Source organism: Hyperoodon ampullatus, assembly GCF_949752795.1.
Source record: "Hyperoodon ampullatus genome assembly, chromosome: 18".
NCBI lineage: Eukaryota > Metazoa > Chordata > Mammalia > Artiodactyla > Ziphiidae > Hyperoodon > Hyperoodon ampullatus.
In genome coordinates, this window is record NC_136931.1 from 29164715 (window position 1) to 29186506 (window position 21792).

General features: G+C 51.7%; 1 protein-coding gene across 2 annotated transcripts in view; it reads left to right on the forward strand.

Annotated features, from left to right (window-relative positions):
• Positions 1–21792, forward strand: part of GNAO1 (G protein subunit alpha o1) — a gene marked incomplete at both ends in the record, with an annotated part of 171357 nt that overhangs the window by 122310 nt on the left and 27255 nt on the right. The gene's annotated exons all lie outside the window — the stretch shown is intronic.

Here is a 21792-nt window from a genome sequence, read left to right on the forward strand (position 1 = left end):
GGCTTTGCCCACCATGCTGGACGCCTGTGTTCTGCCACTCCTTGCTGAAATCCTTGCCCCAAATTCCAGTCTTGTCTCCAGGGCTGACTAAGACCCATGACATCCCAGGCAGGCAGATCCCTGGGGATGTCTTTTATCATTTATTCAGTGGGTCCATGGAAACCCTGGTTTTCTATTAGTGGGCATTCTTCCTGTATTGTTCAAAATCAGAGGTATATTAGATGCACCGAGCATAACCTCGCGTTTTAACTTTGGGGAGCTGGCTTGCGTGTCAATCATCTGTAACAAGAGAACACTGGTCCCTCACAGTCCCTGAGGGGAGAAGGGGCCCACGTGGATGTGATTACACAGGTAGGCTCGCAAGTCAGTTTACAAGTTCCATTTTGTTTTTCTTTCTTTTTTAAATGTTGGCAAACATTCTCCACTTTTCTGCAGTTCGTGTTCTTTCTTCGGTTTTCATTTGCAGTACTTCCAACCAGACAACTTCTTGGGAGGAATATTAGAGGATTTGAAATTTAGACAATAAAATAAATCCCTTCACCCCTGAAAACAGCCCTATCCCATGCACAGTTCAGTTCCAGAATTCCACTGACCACCTGTCTCGGCCTGGCCAAGAGTCAGTGAGCTGGCCCATCCCTGCATGTGTGTCCCACACATATGTGGTTGTGTCAGTGTTCAGCTGGCATAGGTGGGCACCTAGGAGGGACACGGTCCACCTCTCCTAGAGCAGAGCCAGCACACTCCCCTCCAGTTGCTCTGGAGGCATCCAGGACAGAGGGGGGTTTGTGTTCAGACCTGTGACATTTCAGCTCCTCTCAAGACTAGTCTGTCCCATAACCTGGCTCTCCTGCATTTCCTGTTGAGGTGAGGAGAGACCTTGAGAGTGGGCACTCCCTTCTCTGCTTCCTGACCCTGTCTTTGGCTCACCCTGGTGCTGCCAGGCCTCCCAAGGACAAGGAGATGGCACCTGGTACCCAGCTCAGTTTATGTCCCAGAATTCATTCATTCCTTCATTCCATAAGTGAACAAACTAGTCAACAAAGTAGATGCAGGCCCTGCGGGTATGGAGCTCACAGTCTCCCTAGGAAGATAAATAGTGAGGAAACAAATGTACCTAATTACACACTGTGATAAGTTCTGTTAAAGAAAAGAATGCTGGCAGGGACAACAGGAAGCACCTGCTTTAGATGTGGTGGTGGGGGGCATCAGGGAAAGCTTTGAGGGGAGGGGTGTGTTACATTTAAACTGAGACTGGAAACTAAGAAGAGCCAATCTCTCAAAGTCTTGAGGTAGCAGGAGGAGGCGTGCAAAGGCCCTGAGGTGGAAATGAGCTTGGCAGGTGTGTTGCCAAGCCTAGAGAGGGGGGTTAGGGTGGCTGGCACATTCAGGTAAATGAGGGCAAGGGAGCCTCAGGATGAGGTTCAAGGCGAAGCAGGACCCAGACCCTGCCGTGGCCTTGTAGGTAGAATCTGGGAAGGTGGAGGGAGAACCCCCACTCCCAGCCCCAGGAGAGCCCCATCTTGGGCTGTATTTGTTTGCTAGGGCTGTCGCAACAAAGTACCACAAACTCGGAGCCTTAAGCAACAGGAAATTTTCTTACTGCTCTGTAGGCTGGAAGTCTGAGATCAAGATACCAGCAGAGTTGGTTTCTTCTGTGGCCTCTCTCCTCAGCTTTGTAGAAGTCTGTCTTCTCCCTGTGTCTTCACATGGTCTGTCTTCTGTTTGTGTGTCCCAATCTCCTTATAAGGTCGTAATGGATTAGGGCCCACTCTGATGGCCTCATTTTAACTTAATCACCTCTTTAAAGACCTGTCTCCACATACAGTCACGTTCTGAGGGACTGGGTGGTTAGGACTTAAACGTATGAATTTGAGGGGGACACAATGCAGCCCATAACCAGGGTCTTTCCTGACATCCTCTTTGAGGACAGGGTTGTGGTTTTGGATCAGCATATTCAAATGCCCTGGGAGGCCAGGGGAGACAGTCCTGCTTAGTCCTAAGCAGCCCCGCTCCCTCTTTGTTGAAAGAGCTAATTAACAAATGTTTAAGAGTGTCAAAGACTTAATGGCACCAAACTGAGACTTTCTTACCCACGATTAATCAGAATCCTTGAGAGTTGGAAACCTCCCGGAGTGATTCATTGGTTTTTACTGCGGGTCCCCAGTGGCCTACACTTTGGGACACCCTCCTTCAACATTGCCAGGCAGGGCAGAGTCTAGGCAGGGAAGTGAGTGACAAGCTGAGTAAGGAAGGGGGGCTGGGGCTGGCCAAGCCCACCCAGGCTCCTTCGTGTTTTCTCCCAACCCCTAGCATAGCCCCTTGCCCAAGAGGGAGGCCCAGACAGCCTTGTGTTGAATTAACTGGAGGGAAGAACCCACTTCCGACCTCAGCACCTGCCTTCCCCAAACCCCTCAGGGCAGTGTGTTCTCAGCTTCCAGAGCCAGGGGACAGCTGACCCCCAGCTGCTGGAGGATCAAGGTGTCTGCAGACCCACAGATTAGCCTTGGGTGGCTGCCCCTGCCCTTATGCCAAAGATAAAAATAACTAAAAGGAGGGAAATGTCCTAGAGAAATTACCTTGAACTTCAGAAAACATGAAGCCAGGCTTCGTCTAATTAAGATGACATTTTAAAAGGGGGTAGGGGGGTAGGGGGACACCTGGGTGGCATTTTAAATTGCAAGCTGATTGTGCAGCGTCTAATTTTGGTTCTGAGCAAAGTTTCCAATTGGAACAGAGGACCTGACTTCAAAGGCAGCGCCAGTTGGGGAAAGAGTGAAAAGAGCAGCAGGGGGCCTCTGGGCACAATGTGGCCAGGACTTAGCAAAGGCTGGCAGCCCGGGGGTGGGGGGGAGGTGCACGCAGCCCTCGAGAGCCTGCTGTGCCTTTTAGGGGATCAGTGGAGCCGCTCCTGGGAGGAAAGCTAATTGAGGCAGTGGCCTTGTCCTTGGAGAGTGAGCTTTTGTCCAGCCTGGGCCATTGTGGGAGCACTCACCAGGCAGAGCGCTGGCCTGGGCTGGCTGCAGGCCTCCCCCCTACCCGGGTCTCTCCCTGGTGCCATAGAAACAGGCCTGGTTCTCAAGTAGCAGCCCCTAGCACCCTCTTGGGGAGGGGCTACTCCCTCCAGGGGACTTCCTCCTGCCAGCCTCTAAGGCCCACCAGGTGGAGAAGGCCTGCTGCCTCCCTCCCAGAATCCTGGGAGAGGCAGGCTCAGTCCCTTTCAACTTGGAAGGTGGGTGGATGGGTCTCTGAGTTGGAGGGAGTTGGAGAGAGTTGGAGGGCTGGCCCATCCCCCCAGGGCGCAAGATACTGCTCTCGGGCTCTCTGGACAAGCGGCCGCAGGTGTGTGCAGAGCCAGCTACCCTCAGGGGCTCCTGCGTATCCTCCCTGCTTTTGTCCACCCCAAGTTATCTCACAAAGATGGCTCAACTAGGCAGACTTACTATTACTGTTAGGACAACTCAGACTACTAACACTGATCTGCACATATGCACCCACGCTCAGGCACACTCACGCACACGCATGCACGCCATGATTGAAGCGTTTCACAGTTCAGAGAGCTGTGAACTCCCCTAGAACCCGGGTTCTCACAGAAACCCTGGAGGGGAACATGGCGCAAAGAGCACCACCGCTTAGAGCTGAGGAAACTAAGCCACAAACCGTTGAAATGACATGCCCACATCTTTGAAGGCCAAATCCTTGCGTTTTCCATAAATCTTACGTGGACTCTGTCTCTTGCTCCACTGGACTCTCCCCGACCCACCTGGCTCCTGATCAGCCACCGAGGTCTCTGTCTCCATCCCTCCCTCTGGCCTCCATCTCACTCTCTCAGCGAAGGTCTTTCTCCAGGGCCTTCGCAGGGAGGCAGGCTGCATGGTGGGGTGGCTGACTAGCGAGGGCCTGGAAGAACTTCTAATAGGTAGCGGGCAGGTGACGAGGCCTTGGTTGCAGCGTAGTGGGGTTTCGCAGGGGTGATTAAATGCTCTCTCGGCAGTAGCCTACTTAAAGGGAGAGAGCCTGGAGGCTGGGAGACTGGGCGGACCCCTGCTGTCATCCATGCAGGAGAGGCAGGGGTGGCCTTGCAGGGGAGTCAGACCTTTCTGTGGGCAAATGTCGGTTCTTGGGAACCAGTTGGCTGCAGGGACAGAAGAGAATGGAGTTGGCCTTGGGGTCTCTAGTTTGTGTGATGGGAAACACAGAGTTGCCTTTGGAAAGGCAACATGTCCCCAGAGTGGTTCAGGCGCTCCTGGGGTCACACAAGTTGACCTGGCAGTTCACATGGACCAGTATCTTCTGTTTGAGTAGTTTTGTGTATTTTAGTGTATATTAGAAAAATTAGCACACCGACCTCTGATTTCACTGATATTATTGTTTAGGATAAGATGATTTTTTTTAAACTTATTTTTGGCTGTGTTGGGTGTTCGTTGCTGTGCGTGGGCTTTCTGTAGTTGCAGCGAGCGGGGGTTACTCTTTGTTGCGGTGCGCAGGTTTCTCATTGTGGTGGCTTCTCTCGTTGTGGAGCATGGGCTCTAGGCGCGTGGGTTCAGTAGTTGTGGCTCGTGGGCTCTAGAGCACAGGCTCAGTAGTTGTGGCACACGGGCATAGTTGCTCCCGGGCATGTGGGATCTTCCCGGACCAGGGATCGAACCCGTGTCCCCTGAATTGGCAGGTGGATTCTCAACCACTGCACCACCAGGGAAGCCCCTTTAATTTTATTGAAATATAGTTGATTTATAATGTTGTGTTAGTTTCAGGTGTACAGCAGAGTGAGTCAGTTATACATGTGTGTATATATATATATATATATAAAAATATATATATTCTTTTTTACATTCTCTTCCATTATAGGTTATTAACAAGATATTGAGTATAGTTCCATGCACTATACAGTAGGTCATTGTTGGTTATCTATTTTATATATAGTAGTGTGATATTTTCATCCCAAACTCCTAATATTTCCCTCCCCCACCATCCCCCTTTGGTAACCATAAGTTTGTTTTCTACGTCTGTGAGTCTGTTTCTGTTTTGTAAATAAGTTCATTTGTGTCATATTTTAGATTCCACATATAAGTGATATCATATGGTATTTGTTTTTCTCTGTCTTACTTCACTTGGTATGATAATCTCTAGGTCCATCCATTGCTGCAAATGGCATTATTTCATTCTTTTTTGTGGCTGAGTAATATTCCACTGTATATATGTACTACATCTCTTTTATAGGATAAGCTGATTTTTTTTTTTTTTTTTTTTTGACTGCATTGGCTCTCTGCTGCTGTGTGCGGCCTTTCTCTAGTTGCAGCGAACGGGGCTACTCTTCATTGTGGTGCACGGGCTTCTCATTGCAGTGGCTTCTCTTGTTGCAGAGTGCAGGCCCTAGGGCGTGTGGACTTCAGTTGTTGTGGCATGCGGGCTCAGCAGTTGAGGCTCATGGGCTCTAGAGCGCAGGCTCAGTAGTTGTGGCGCACGAGCTTAGTTGCTCTGCAGCATGTGGGATCTACCTGGACCAGGGCTCGAACCCATGCCCCCTGCATTGGCAGGCAGATTCTTAACTACTGGGCCACCAGGGAAGTCCTGGATAAGCTGATTTTTTAAAATGAGTTTATTTAATGTTTTAAAAAATTAAGAAAATAGCAACGGTCGTTTGCTGGTACGGCAGAAATCGTGAGCCTGAGATGGGAAGGAAGGCGGTGACGGAGACTGTGGGATGGGAAACCAGGGGCGGGGGGAGGGTGGGACTGACCGGGAACCTGCTGAGTTGAGTGGAGGAGCCAGGGAACCTGGGGTCACTGCCCAGAGAGCCTGTACAGAGGAGGATCTGGTGACATCCCACCCACCAAGAAGGTGGCTTGAGAAAGCAAGAAGGGTTTTGAGGACTGAGGAACTTAAATGTCTGGTGGAGGAATGGGGCCCACAAGGGAGACAGAGGAACTCACTGTCCAGGAAGCAGCATCCATGGGGCCCAGAGCCCGGCGCGAAGACAAGTGAGCAGAGGGCAGGCCAGAGATGGAGAGGGGCACTGAGACCCCTGGCGGGAGTGGGGACGGAGGTAACAGGACGAAAGGAGGAAGAGGAGGACAGTGGCTTGAGGGGGAACAGGGGCAGAGGAGGGACTTAGTTTGGGGAGGCCAGAGCATGAGTGCAGAGAGAAGGTGAGGAGAGGAGTGGATAGGGGTGCGGCGGGGCGAGGATGAAGAGTCAACAGAAATGGAGTGGGACCAGACCTCCATCCCCGCCTTTTCAGCAGGTCAAGCCTGACGTGGGATGCAGGGCACAGTGACTTTCCTTTCAGGGTTTGGCTGAAGTTCATCTGGTGGCTGGGGGGGGTGGTCTAATAGGCCTGAGAGGGGGCAGTCCTAGGTTTGGATTCAGTGGCCCTCAGGACTAGGTTGATCTGGCCTCCCCACAGGCAGGCCGAGAGGACCGGCCACCTCACTGGAGGGCAAGTGCCCGCTCAGCCACAGGGCTGCTGGGGACAGGTGGGCAGGGCGGGTCCCTCCCTCCTTCCTTCTGTCCTCCCTGCTGGGCTGGGGGTTGGGCACTTACCTTCTCGCTCCCTTCCAAGAGGACGTTGGCAGCTAGTAGACCAGAAGTCGCCATGACAACAAAGCTCCTTAACAGGCCAGAGCCCCTGGATCTCCTGCATCTGCATCCAGGCAACTTGGGGCAATTGTCTCTTAACAAAGGTGAGCCCTCGAGTTGGCTGTTGATGGTGAGGAGATGGGGCGAGTTGGGCAGACTCACTGTTGCCATCCCCCTACCCAAGGCAAGGAAGGCACAGATGCCCCTCCTTTCCCATGAGAATGCCACGTGCTCCTTGGGAGCTGGAACCGACAGTGAGCTCATTCTCTCTGGAAGCCAAAACCAGAGAACCAAGGAGGGAGGCAAGGACAGAGAAGGAAATAGGAGGTCTGCAGCTAGTGAAAGCTGGAGCCCATGGCCTGCCCCCTGTCCTATGCTGCCCACCAGCAAGCAGTGTACATGCCCGGTAAATCAGGGTGGTCCTCCAGGCTTCACAGAACCTGTAGCAGAGGCCCTGATGGTGAGAGGAGGGTCAGGGCCGTGCAGAACTGTAAGTGAAGCAGGTTGTTTCCAGCCTCCCTGCCCAGGGCCCAGAACCAGCCTCACAACTCCTGGGTGTACTCCTTCTGTTCCGTGTCCCGAGGACGCACTAGCTGTGTACCTGTCTTATGCTGCTCACCGTGGCACGGCGCTTCCCAGTTGAGGGAGTGGGCAGGTTTGAGCTAGCATGATGGACAAACATGTTGATGTTTATCTCAGTAGCTACTAACTCACTTTAGTGCATTTTAGAAAAAAATTAAAACTAGCATATCAAATATCCTTTTGCAGATATTTTTGTTAGTGATACTAAATTTACTTTCTTGTACAATAAGTTTAAGTGGATAAAAGTCTAAAGAAAGATATTAAGTAAATTATAGTAGATCGTATAGAAACACAACAAAAATTTACCATCATTTATCAAGCTTCTATTATGTGCCATGCATTGTTCTGTGGAACAAAAATTATGCCAGTGGTCGGTGTGTAAGTGACTGAGGCTTGAGAAACACTGCTTCAGGGCACAACTTTCTCCTTTTTCCAGGAGAGTAGACGGGAGCGGAGGGGGGGACCCAGATTCTTCAATACTCCAGAAAACTTCACCAGCTTACAGTCTTTTGGAGAGGGCAGCGTCTTGCTCATTGAAGCAATAGAAGAGGAACAGTCCCAGATAATCCATAACCTAGGGCTAAACAGAGGCCAGATGTCACATAGGGAACAAAAACCAGAAGAGGAAGACCACTAACAGGTTGTATCGATCAGGGTATCACTAGCTGCTACAAAAAATATACCCCAAGGGTTTCATGGTTCAAATGCAACAGGTTATTTCTTGCTCAGCTTATAGTCTGGGCAGGTGCTCTGGGTGGGTGTGTGGCTCTCCTCCACATGGTGATTCACGACACTGGATCTTCTATCTTATGGACTTTGTCATCCTCTACATTCAGGGGGCAGGGAGCACACTTACACCTGAAGAGCCTTGGTCCGAGAGCAGCGCACTGCACATTCACACTCCACGGACTGCAGCTCAGTTACGTGGCAGGTTGTAGCCTGCAGGAGAATCCCGAACCCAGGGGCCATGAGAGGGCTGAAATGCAGCCCACCTTCCCCTCACCGAGCCATGTGGCCTGAGGAAAAACTCCCTTTTTCTAACCCCAATGAAGGTGCTGTGTGGACTGTCCTCTACCCTGGCCAGGGCTGGGGGAGCAGGGCATGGAAAGGGGTGAGAGGGGAGAGAGAGACAAAGGAACCTGAGCCCAGGTGGCACCATATGGCCCCCTTTGTAGCCCCACTGTTTCAGAGAGTGAGGCCAGCTCCTGAGCGGGGGCGTCCCGGGGCTGCCCCTCTCCCTCAGTGAGCCCTGTGCAGCTCTTCCTCAGCATAGGGCCGAGCTGAGGCCTGGGACGCTGCCTGGTGGGACAGTTGACCACCGTCCCACGCCCAGGTCTGTACAGACTTGTTCCGCCCCGTGTCCATGGTACCCAAGATCACCCAGTGTCAATGTCGGGGAGATGAGAATGGCTGGGGATAAGTGGATAGGGGATACCATGTGCCCTGATCCCAGGCCTCAGAGAAAGCTGCTCAGGTGGCAGCCCCCAGGCTGCTGCAGCCCTGTCCCTGCCAACATCACATGAGAGACAGGCCCCTGGAGGCTTCGCTCAGCCCCAGGCCTCCCCCAGCCCCACACTCCTCTTGTGGCCAGGTGCTGGGAGTCCAGGGAGCTGGCAGCCAGCCTGGCCCCACTGTGCCTTCCTCCTCCTGCCTGCCAGGGCAGCCCGCTGGGACCTCTGCCTGGCCCAGCTGGTGCACAGCCGTGGGTGCCACTCTGCCTCACCTGTGTTTTGGTTAACCCGCATGTTCGTCACCCTTGTTTTTTACACCTGTCGCCATCCCACCTGCCTCATTGTAAATACTGCAGCATCAACATGCTGACACTGGTCCCCAGGATGGGCACCAGCGGGCCCCTGGGGAGCTCCAGCCCCTTAGCAGCGGGACCAAGCAGAGCAGGCGATGGCAGCAAGAGAGTGTGCACGGGCCAGCTCTCTCAGACCCTACCCTCACGGAGACGTCAAAAGACCAGGACTCCGGGCCCGGCGCTGCCAAGGGGTGGTCATCCAGCAACCAGGGGAAGCAGTGCTGCGTGGTGCTGACAGAGCATGTGCCCTGGAGGCAGGCAGCTGGGGCGCACATCCCAGTCTGCCCCCTGCCAGCTGAGTGAGCTCAGGCCGGTCTCGTAACCCATCTGAGCTTGGTTTCTCCAATTATAGAAGGGGGGGAAACGATAATACTGGTGAACGTTAAATGAAATAAAGCCCTTGGGAAGCTCTCACTAAATACAAGCTACTGCTATTATCTCTTAGAACTCCTTGACCACCAGAGTTCTGAGCACGTGTGTCTCTGTGTGTGTGTATCTGTGTGTCTCTGTGTGTCTTTGTGACTAAGTCATCAGCTCCTAGGCTCACAGGAGGCCCCGGGGAGGCCACAGCCCTAGGCTTGCTGGTCCTCTGGGCCTACCCTGGCCCCTGACCCTAGAGGTACCTCCTCAACCCCAACCCTGGCAGTCTTCCACCACTACTACCCTTTGGCAAAAACTCATAATTCCTGATTTTCTACCTGAGACGTCGTCTGTAGCTCAAAGCCCTGCCTCTCAGCCCATGAGAAGGTCTGGTGTGAGTCAGTTCCACCTCATCAGCTGGCCCTCAACGTGTGCAGCTGGGGGCCTCCGTCTGCATGGTCCCCCTTGCTAACAAAGGGAGATAGGGAGCAGGGTCCTGCTAGAATTTCACATTAGTGTTGGGCTTTCCTTGTCGTTATTCTGCTGGGTGTCTTCTATTTAAGTCACTTCATGCAGAGTTTCCGTTTACCATAAGGATATGAAGTTCATAAGTACAAAGATGTGTCTAAGATGTGATGGGCATCAGGTGGAACAGAACTTGGGCAGAAGTTAGAAGGTGTTCAAGGGATAATGTTTGGGAAAGAGTGATCTGGTCTAGTGATTTTCAAACTTTTTGGCTTGAGAACATCTTTACACTACACTTTATAATTTTTTAAAAATTACTGAGGACCCCAATAAACATTTTGTTTATGTAGGTTGTAGCTATCAATCTTTATTGCATTAGAAATTAAAAACAACAAATTTTTAGTATTTATTCATTTAAAAGTAACTATAATAAACCCATTACATATTAATACAAATAACATTTTTATGAAAATTACTATCAATATATTGTCTAAAAATACTTCAGTAAGCAGAATATCGTTGTCTCACATTTTTACACATCTCTTTAATGGGCTTAATGGAAGACAGCTGCGTTTCTCACACGTGCATCTGTGTTTAGTTCGTTGTGATGTGTTGTTGGGTCGAAGAATCTGAATCACATTTGGCCCCACACAAATACATGGTTAGAAAAGGGAGTATTTTACCAGCCTTTTCAAATAGTCCTTCTTTGAAGTTCACTAAAACTGAACAGTTGGTAGCTTCTTTTTTTATTATTATTTATTTTATTTATTTAGTTTTGGCTGCGTTGGGTCTTCGTTGCTGCGCGCGGGCTTTTCTCTAGTTGTGGTGAGAGGGGGCTACTCTTCGTTGCGGTGCACAGGCTTCTCATTGCGGTGGCTTCTCTTGTTGTGGAGCACGGGCCCTAGGGCTTCAGTAGTTGTGGTACATGGGCTCAGTAGTTGTGGCACACGGGCTTAGTTGCTCCGCGGCATGTGGGATCTTCCCGGACCAGGGCTCAAACCTATGTCCCCTGCATTGGCAGGTGGATTCTTAACCACTTCGCCACCAGGGAAGTCCCAAGCAGTAGTTTCTTAAAGGGTAGAATCTGAAACTATATCAGTGACCATTTCCTACTCTGTTACATTAAAATTCAACAAGCAGTACGGGAACAACTGGACATCCACATGCAAAACCGTGAATCTGGACACAGACCTTATACTTTTCACAAAAGTTAACTCAAAATGGATCATAGACCTAATGTAAAGTGTGAACGTATAAAACTCCTAGAAGATAATTTAGAGGCAATCTAGATGGCCTTGATTGTGACCATGACTCTTTAGATACAACACCAAAGGCACAGTCCATGAAAGAAAGAATTGATAAACTGGGCTTCATAAAAATTAAAAACTGTTACGTGAAAGACACTCTCAAGACAGTAAGAAGACCAGCCTTGGACTCGGGCACAATATTTGCAAAAGAAAGGTTCAGTAAAGAACTGTTATCCAAAATATACAAAGAACACTTAAAATTCAACAATAAGAAAGCAAACAATCTGATTTTAAGATGGGCCGAAAACCTTAACAGATACCTCATCAAAGAAGATATATGGATAGCCAATAAGCATATGAAAAGATGCTCCACATCATAAGTCATCAGGGAAATGCAAATTAAAACAACGAGACACCACTACACACCTTTGAGAATGTCCAAAACCTGGAACACTGACAACACCAGATGCTGGTGAGGATGTGGAGCAACAGCAACTCTCAAGCATTGCTGATGGGATGCCAAATGGTACAGCCACTTTGGAAGAGTTTGGTGGTTTCTTACAAAACTAAACATACTCCTACCGTACAATCCAGCAATCATGCTCCTTCATATTTACCCAAAAGATGTGAAAACTTATGTCCGCACAAAAAACCTGCACACAGATGTTTATAGCAGCTTTATTCATAATTGTCAAAACTTAGAAGCAACCAAAAGGTCCTTCAGTAGGCGAATGGATAAGTAAACTGGGCAACACCCAGACAGTGAAATATTATTCAGCATTAAAAAAAAATGAGTGATCAAGCCATGAAGAGACAAGGAGGAACCTTAAATGCATATCACTAAGTGAAAGAACCCAATCTTAAAAGGCTACATACTGTATGATTCCAAATATATGACCTTCTGGGAAAGGCAAAGCTATGGAGACAGTAAAAAGATCAGTGGTTGCCAGGGGCTGGTGGGGGGAGGGATGATTGGCAGAGCACAGAGGATGTTTTAGGAGAGTGAAAATCCTCCGTATGATACCACAGTTCTGGATGCGTGTCATTATACGTTGTCTAAACCCATGGAATGTACAACACCAAGAGTGAACCCAAAGGTTAGCTACAGACTTTAGGTGATTATAATGTGTCGATGTAGGTTCATCTTTGGTTTAAAAAATAAATAAATAAAGTGTACCATCCTGGTGAGTGAGGTCAATAATGGGGGAGGCTCTGCATGCATGGGTCAGGGGTTTTATGGGAAACCTCTGTACCTTCCTCTCAGTTAAGTCTTTTTAAAAAAATCCATTGATCTACTTTGCACTTTGAATGGGTCAACTGTGCATGATTCTTAACATCATTTTGATCATTTGGAAGATACTGGTTCAGAGTTATGCACATCTTCCAAACATTGACGTATTTCAGTGGAGAATGTGAAGAACTCACATTTGTTAACAACAGCATCTATCTTATCAGAAAAGTCTTCAGGTATTGGGAAGCTGTCAGGTTATGGTGTTAAATACAAATTTCCAGAATTCTGATTTTTCGCTTGAAAGTTGGAATGTTTTCATTTTGGTAACGAATTTGTTAGTTGCTTTCCTTGAAGTGATAGGCTCGCTTGGTTTTTTAGAAAATGTCTTCCAAAGACCAAGTCTGAATTACCATTGTTTGTCTGTCAGGCATTCTTTCAAGTAAAAGTGGTGTCATGTGAGAAAAAAAAAGGGACCGTTTGGGCTGGCAGGGCAGTCTTACAAGTGCCTTCCCTCCAGACAACCATCATCTGCAGTTTGCAGCACACTTCGTGTTTTATCACACAGAATATGAAAAAGACGTTTGTGCAGGGTAGAGATTCTTTTTTTAAAAAATAAATTTATTTTTTAATTTATTTTTGGGGTTGGGTCTTCATTGCTGCACGTGGGCTTTCTCTAGTTGCAGTGAGCAGGGGCTACTCTTCGTTGCAGTGTGCGGTCTTCTCGTTGCGGAGCACGGGCTCTAGGCGCGTGGGCTTCAGTAGTTGTGGCACGAGGGCTCAGTAGTTGTGGCACGAGGGCTCAGTAGTTGTGGCTCATGGACTCTAGAACGCAGGCTCAGTAGTTGTGGCGCATGGGCTTAGTTGCTCTGCAGCATGTGGGTTCTTCCCAGACCAGGGCTTGAACCCACGTCCCCTGCATCGGGCAGGCGGATTCTTAACCACTGCGCCACCAGGGAGGTCCCTAGAGATTCTTTTAATTCATAATTTTGACCATTTCCTCAAGGACATTCTTAAGTAGAACTGGCATTGGTTTTATTGTGAATGCACAGTGGCAAAGAACAGAATGGCAGCTGGTACAGTTCGGTGCCACTGCTTCCTGCAAAGGGGCTGCGGTTTTGTCTCCCGTTGCTTTTGTACCATCAGTGCAGGCAGAGAAGCCAATAACATCGTTATAGAGTTAGGAAAACAGTTTTGATCTTGTGGACCCCTCAGAGACCCCCAGGGGTGTGCGGGCCACCCTTTGAGAATCACTGATCCAGCCAACCTCTTCCTTGTGCCTTTGAGGACAGAGACTCCGAAAACAGATGAGACTTGCCCAGGGTCGCAGGGTCAGTCAGGCAGAACGTGGACCCCTGGTACACTGCCCCAGGCTGTGTCCCTGAGGGCCAAGAAACAAGTGACATGCTCCTTTTCAAACAAAAACATCGTCCCATCACTTTTTTTCTTTTTTTTTGCGGTACACGGGCCTCTCACTGTTGTGGCCTCTCCCGTTGCGGAGCACAGGCTCCAGACGCGCAGGCTCAGCGGCCATGACTCACGGGCCTAGCCGCTCTGCGGCATGTGGGATCTTCCCGGACCGGGGCACGAACCCGTGTCCCCTGCATCGGCAGGCGGACTCTCAACCACTGCGCCACCAGGGAAGCCCCCAATCACTTTAATGGATGGTGCGGGAACTGACGTCTCCAGTGAGGAGACGAGGAGGGAAGGGGTGTCAGCGAATAAGCCCAAGGAGAGGCACCATCAGCCAATCCTGTCGTCTCCAGGACCTGCCTGCCTCCCATCATGTACATGCTGTTTCAGCTTCCATCTTTTCTCTTCCATAATTGTGTCGCTAATATCTCCCAGCTGAGACGGCTCTAATTAAACTATTCACCGATGTCACTTAGTGTTCTGAAGAGACGAGGTTGTCCATTATCACTTTTCTTCCCCTTTGACTGAGCTCTGTGTCGGTAATTTCATTCTGCCCGTGTTCGTTTCTTAGAAATTTAGCCTATCCAATTTCAGTTCTTTTCTCCCATCTCAGGACATTGAGCTCAGGAGAAAGGAGGCAGAGTATGAGGATTTGGACATTTCTGTCCCTTTCACCTTAAAGTTTATTTTGGACTGAACAGTGCCTGCCGGTGGTTCAGCTGTCCTCCCTGCCCCCGTCTAGGAGAGCCTCCCAGGAGGTATAGACTGGTAGGTCTGGACCCACCAAGGGGAGAAGGGCAACAAGAGAAAGTGGCACCACCCAAGGCTGTTCCAGAGGGGCTGCTGATTGGGGTTTTAGGCAAGCATGCTTCCCCACTCCATCCTTGGGATCTGAAGCAATCGGAAGCCGTGGTGACATAAACACACCACTGCCCCAGAGGGCCCAGGACAGCTGCTGTTCTGCACCCCCCATCTCTGCCAGTCACCCACCTAGGACACCTCTCTGCACTCTGGCCAGCTATCACTGGCTGGGGCACTGGCCTCCTCTGCAGGCCCTGCTCACCCCCTTCTACACTGGCCTCAGCATTTCCCACCCTGTACCTGACAGTCTCCTTACCCACCTCTGGCCCTGAAACCCCTGCCAGGGTGGTTTTAGGAGACACACGCAGCGGCTTCACCTAAGAACAGCACAGCTGGGGAGAAGGCCGAAAGCCATGCCTCCTGAGAAGGGCTGGGGGCCTGAGAATGTCCCCAGACCCACACTCAGGGAGTGTTAGCATCTGCTCGGTAAGGCTCCATCTTGGAGCTGCCCACAGTGGGACCCAGGCTGCCCCCAGCCCTCTCCCTGGGTTGGGGGTACACAGTTCACACTGCACTCGGTCTGTGTGAGAGCTCCTGGACCATCTGTGCGGGCTGGATACTATTCTTCATTTAATGTCCATGGGCTGTGTGGACCTCGAGCCCACCATTGTCCAAAGGCCCTGCTGATGGCTGGAGGGGTGTCTGATGCCCTCCAGGATCCACTGCTTCCTGGCAAGGCCCTCGGCTTCCCCTTTAATTCCCTCGTGAGGGAAGAGCAGTCTCTGGACTGTGCCTGCCTCGTGGGCACAGCTGACCCACGACTGCCTGCTCCCAGTCATACCCCTCTCGCATCCCCCGTCTGCACCAGTTTTTCCTTGAGCTGTGGCCCTTACTTAGTGGCTGCCTCCTTGGAGGAGGCTTCCCGGACTCGGACTCCACAGCTTGGTTGTGTCTGACGCCCCCACTGGACAGCAGGCTTGGGTGGGCAGTTTCCAGATCCTGCTGGCTGCCGTATCCCCGGCACCCAGCCCTGGGCTCAGCCAGCCTGTGGTAAGCAAACATTCACTGGTCTAGCACTGGCTCCTTCTGCTTAACTTGGGCCAGGGCCAGGGGTGGGACCCACACCAATTACAGAGGCTGGCAGATGGTTTCTGAGTGGAAACTTTTAGGTGTCGAGCGCTAGAACCAGTGAGCGCTGGAACCCGGGCCAAAGTCATCCCCACAACCCCCTGGTTTTTGAAGATACATAGCAAGCCAGAAGGAAAAGCTGCTTCTAAACAACTGGAAGATCCCAATGGTTTTGAGATGGAAAAGGGTGTGATCCTTCAGAAAATGAGGTTCTTTAGAAAACCCAAGTCTTTCCCCCCTCCTCAGGAGGCAGCCTGGGCTCAAAACAGAGAAGGTTTTCAGAAGGGCTTAGGACAAATCAATCCCTGAGGAATCCTCTGAGCCCAGCTGGAGGTCTTAGGAGAGTCTTCCTTTTACAAGGCCCCAGGCTCCTGACAAAGATGGGACCATGGGACAGAGGGAGGGGACGTCAGGGGGCAGTTGTTCCGTGATGTGTTCAAGGCTGGGGAGATGCAGACAGTCTCTCCTTATGCCTAAATATTTCTCTTTCTGGCAAATGTGAAAGTTCATAAGGCGGGGACCCCACTCGGTAGTGGGTGTACTATGGATAAGTGAGTGAATGGGTGGGTGGCTACATAGATCAAAGAGGAGTGAAAGGAATGAAAAGGGTGCACGAATGAAGAATGAAGGGATGGGCAGATGCTGTAGAAGGATAGAAGGGAGGTGAAGGGATGGGCGGGTGGTTGTGGGAGTGAGTGGGTTGATGGATGAACAAGGGTGGCTGATGGGTGATGATGTAATGGGTGGGTGGATGCCTGATGTTGGATGGGTAGGTACCCTAGATAGGGGGTGAGGGATGTGTGGATGGATGGCTGGAGAAGGGATGGCACAGCTGAAAGGAGGCAAGATTAGAAATAGCACCCAACCCTTGGTTCTGCTGTAGGATCATTCTGGGGAGCCAGGAAGGTTCCCTTCCCTAAGGCAAGTGGTAGGCCTGTGAGGTCCCCCCGGTCCCCCCAGAGACCCTGTGCCTGACAGCATGCTCTAGGCACAGGCCTTGCAAAGTACTCCTAAGTCCAAGTGAAGAAAGAGCCCCAAGCTTGCCCAGCCCTGAACTGCTAAGTGCCTGTAGTGCCTCCAGTTTTGCCACTAACAACAACAACCTCATAGATGTCTAAAATACCCTGGGGACCACCACTTCCACTGAGAGTCACAGTTAGGGAGCCACGTGCCAGCCCAGGGCCAGGGAAGCAGGGGTGAGGGAGGGGGCCCCTCTCTCCCCCGCTGCCCCCGGCGGCAGATGGGAAGGGAGGGGCACTCCTCTGCACGTGCAAGAGAGAATGTGACTGCCGCATTTCCTCAGATGCAGGGCCCTGGGTAGCATGTACGAAGTGCCCAGAATGTGCACGCTGCCATTCTCCATCTGCTGACATTGCAGTACTCAGGCTGGGCCTCCAGCATCGGGAGTCTCTCTGTCTCTTTCCCTTGAGGAACAGAGTCAGCAGCCCATGAAAGGCAGCTGTGCCCACTGGGCCTGGCCTGCCTGGTCTGTTGGGTTGGGCTTGTCCAGCTCGTCCTCCTTCTCCTGTTGGCCTGTGCACTCCTGCCCCCTGGTGGTAGCTGGGGCTACTGCAGTGCACATAGCAGGGCTGGGCAGAATGGAGACTTCCCTGCAGCTAGAGGACTGTGTGTGTGTGTGTGTGTGTGTGTGTGTGTGTGTACATGCACACAGTCACACTTTACTTGGTCTAAAAGATGAGAGAAGGAGGAAAACTCTGAAAGATCCAAAGCAGCTCTTCAAATGGAAACGGTTATTATTATAATTACTATGATTATTGTTATCAAGATTATCATGCTTACCTGAGAAATCTTATACAAAGCGGGCTTATTTTATGTCAGGTTGTTGTTTGTGTCTCAGAGACCTCACCTTTGCTTATAATAACTAGCATTTGCGGGGCTCTTTATGTTGCAAAGCTGTGTCACGTCGATTTAGCCTCTTTCATCTGCACAAACAACCCTGTGAGGTGGGAACTAATAAGAGAGCAGAGGCTCAGAGAGGTTAAGTGGTCTGTCTAAGGTCACAAAGCTAAAAAAAAGCTGCAGAGCCAGGATTTGAACCTGCGTCACCTGACTGAAAATTCCTATTCGCTTCCCCACCATATCCTTTGTGTTTCCTCTCTTGAGAGTGAAAAGGCTCTCTCAAACTTCAGTTCCAAGCCCCTTTGCTCAGAAGAGAGGGGAAGAGTTTTACAGACCCAAGTGTTTAACATGCACTTTGCAGTCCCAGTTTCAGATGATGAATACACCGGGGCACTTGCAAGGCCCTGCAGTGCCTGGCGTATGCACAGAGATGTGTGGTGTTCATTGCCAGGCCAATGCCAGCTTCCCTGGGTCACCACTCATCCCACCATCACCTCTGGTGTGGCACAGCACAGGCTGGCACCTGCTGCGTCTCTGAGAAGGGTGACCAGGAGACACTGGGCAAGAGAAACTGGTGCAGAGGGGCTCTCGGTGGCCCAGAGTGGGCAGGCGGGAAGGGGCCTGTGGGCCATGGGAGCCCACACCCCTCCTCATAGTATGGATTCCGGCTCTCAGGACCAGCTGGCTGACTAGAGATAGCTTTCTGGAAGTAGAACCCCTCACCCCTGGACACCAGCAGGCATCCCCACTGACAGGCCCCTGGATCGCAGGTGCTGCTTCCCAAGCACACTCGTGGCCAGTCCCCAGTAGTCCATGTCCCCGTGGCAGGGGGCCCTGGGCTGCATGTCACAGTGAGGGACCCCTGCGTACTGTCACTTCACGGGGGCAGCCGCCCCCATCACCACCCTAGGCACCCTGCTCCCCAGCGTTGGCCCAGGGCAGCCCACTTCTGGAAGGCACCCTGTGCTGAGCTCCCCACCCCACCAAATGCTGGAGATGCCCCCCATCTCCATGTGCCGCTTCCTCTCCCTGCCCACCCCTTTCTCCAGATGCTCATGGTTAGGGTTTCTATGGGGTTCTCTAGTGTTGCGGGGCTTTCCAAAAGTATCTCACCTCTGCCTAGAGCAGCTTCAGGACATCTACATGTGACCATTAAGATGTCATTTAACCAGAAAGGTTACACTGGCTCCGATGAAAAGAAATGTTAATGCTGATTTTAAATCATTGGTATGGTGAGAAGAATCCTGCAGGTGTCCCTGAGAGTCATAACCTCTCCAGAGCCTCCTGATCCAAAACCCATAAGAATGGCATCTTGTATGACAGTCTGTAGGTCCATCCACATCTTACAGAGTGAAGTAAGTCAGAAAGAGAAAAACAAATATTGTATATTAACGCATATGTGTGGAACCTAGAAAAATGGTACAGATGAACCGGTTTGCAAGGCAGAAATAGAGACACAGACACAGAAATAGAAGCAAACGTATGGACACCCAGGGGGGAAAGCCGGACGGTGGTGGTGGTGAGAGATTGGGATTGACATGTATACACTAATATGTATAAAATAGATAACTAATGAGAGCCTGCTGTATAAAAAATAAATAAAACTCAAAAAAAAAAAAAAAAGAATGGCATCTTGCCTGTGGTTCACATTCAGAAATGCAGGGTCCCAGCATGTCCTTAAATGTCTCACCCCTTCCCACGCCCCTAGGCATCCCGAGAGCAGGCAGATTGGCCTCCTCATCTCTTTCTGGTCCCCAAGGAGCTGGGGAGGTGGGGCGGCAGCACGCCCGCCCCTCAGGGCCTCCCTGTGCTGGTGCTCTCTGTTTGCTCACATGACAGCTCTGTGAAGAGATTGATGATACTGTCACCCCATTTTTCAGGGTAGGATGCTGAGCCCAGAGACGTTAAGGCCCTGCTCAAGCCAGGACCCCAGTTCTGGGTGGTGCCTTGAGCCTGTGGCCTGAGCCCCTAGAAAGCTGCATGGAACAGGACTGGAACCCCAAGGCAGGGGTGACCAAAGGGTGCTGTCGGAAAAGGAGTGAGTCTTGGGGTGCGGGTGGCATGGGAACTGGACGTTACAGCATGGGCAGCCCCAGCCCATAGAGGGTGGCGGCCAGGGAGGGGTGGGCATACTGGGTACTTTGTAAGTGCCAGACCCAAGCCACCCAGGCCCGTGCGTCTGAGGAAGGGCATGTTCTCTCTCACATGCAGGGAGCTCCCCTCCCTTGCTCCCTGCTGCTGGGGGCAGTGCGAGAGAGAGAGGGGCCCATTTCCCTAGCCCCGGGCTGGCAGATGGCTCCCTAACTGACCCTCAGTGGAAACGGTGCCCCGCAGGGGCATGTTAGACATTTGTGAGGTGTCTGTGGCAGTGGCAGTAATTGGGGCACTACAGGCACTTAGTGGCTGGGGGCCAGGCATGCTGGTGTGTGACAGCGGCACACAGTGACAAATGTCCTGCACCCACTCAGCCCAACCGTGCAGGGCCCTGCCAGGCACGGTGTCAGTGAATAGCCTCCCTCAGCTCCTTGCAGGACTGTCTCCAGAAGCCCACCAGATGGCCTCTAGTGTCCAATACGTGGCCAGTGCCCACAGGGTATCTTAGTGCCCCCCCCCCACAGGAAACATAGTACAGCACATGGGCGTGGACGTGTGCCCGGGCGTGACAGGAAGAGGGGAGGGGAGTCCGATGCCAGAGGAACTGTGTGGGCCGCAGTAACGGGATGGGTCTGCCTGGAGGAGCTAAGCCTGGTATTGGCCTCAGCACACCAGGCAGTGTATTGTCAGGACTCTCTGGGGTACGTGTGCAAAAATAAACCAAGCAAACAAAAACATGTCTTTAGGTTAAGAAAAAGAGGATTGATTAAGGTAGCTGGAAAGCCAGAGGTATGTGTGGCTGCAGGCACAGCTGGACCCAGGTGTTTTGACATGTTATGGGGACCCGGCGTGCCTCCCTCTCTCAGATCTGCCTCAGTGATGGCTCCACATTCAGGTGGGCCCTTCCTTTGAGGGTCTCTCTCTCCCCTAATAGTTTATACAGGTGTCCTGGAGCTGGTAGGGTTAGTCTCATTTGACAAAGTTGGATTCTTTGTCCACCCCAAACTGTTCACTAAGGCCAGCAGGATGGACTGGCCAGGGCCAGACCCTGTGTCCATGCTGGAGCCATGGGACAGAGGAAGTCCCACCCAAACTGCTCAGACTGAGTCGGGGGAAAGAGTGCTTTCCTTCAGGCAAGCAGAGGTTCTGGTGTCCCAAAAGGAGGGAATGGAAGCCACATAGGTGGAGGAGGCAGCCATCCAGCAGAAAAGGATGGAGCAGATCAGAGGGGACGGGCCCTTCACTGTTACCTCGAAGCTGGTCACTGCCCCAGCATCCTCCACTGAGTAACACTGCACAGGTCAGACCTAGTGGGTCTGCTCTGGTACATGCGTCTGCTTTGTCACACCTCACGCTGCCGGGACAGCTGGGCATGCTCTGACCAGCAAGAGGTGGCAGCGCCATGGGGGCTGTAGCAGAGGGCAAGGTGCTGGAAAATGCCTCCCCCCACCCCGCCACTGGCCCAGGAGGGGACCTGGACAGGAAGGTCAGGCCCAGTGTGAGCCCCATCCCCCGGGGCCCCAAAGGCAGGAAGACAAAGGGACAAGGCCCTCCTCTGGCTCTATTAATTGCTTGTTAAGCTTGACCCCCACGGGGCTGGCCCAGCCAGACAGCTGCCATTGTCCTCCAGGGCACATTGGCAAGGCCCCTCCCTCCCGCCACGCCTGACCCTTCCTACCTTCCTCCTTATCCATCTCCCCTACCTTTGCTCAGGGGGCTGGGCTGGACACCAGTGTCTGAGATGCAAGTCCAGGGCTGTTGGCTGGAGCACAGTAGAGGTTAACCTTGGGTCCAGGCTCTCCCACTTACTAGCTGTGTGACCTTGAGCAAGTTACCTCACCTCTGAGCCTCAGTCTCCCCATCTGTTAAACAGGATGGCTACTGGGCAGAGCTGCTGTCATGGTTGAACGAGACACAGTGTTGTTGAAATGGACAAGATGAGAGGAGTTGGGAGATAGAGAGGGTGGAGTGAGAAATCGAGGCCGTGCCTGACAGTAAAATGCCAAGGACCCATTCATCTCACAAATGCTGCTGAGCACCAACAACTATGTACAGAGTGTTGTGAGGTGGGGGTGCCGTGAAAAACCAGGAGATTATCCCTGCCCTGAGGAACAGGCACATACAGCACTAGCTGTGACAGTGGAGTGGTTGGTGTGCGTGGGGGCAGACTCTGCCTGGGGCGTGGAGGAGGGCTTCCCTGAGGCAGTGACACTTGAGATGGGGAAGAGCCGGGT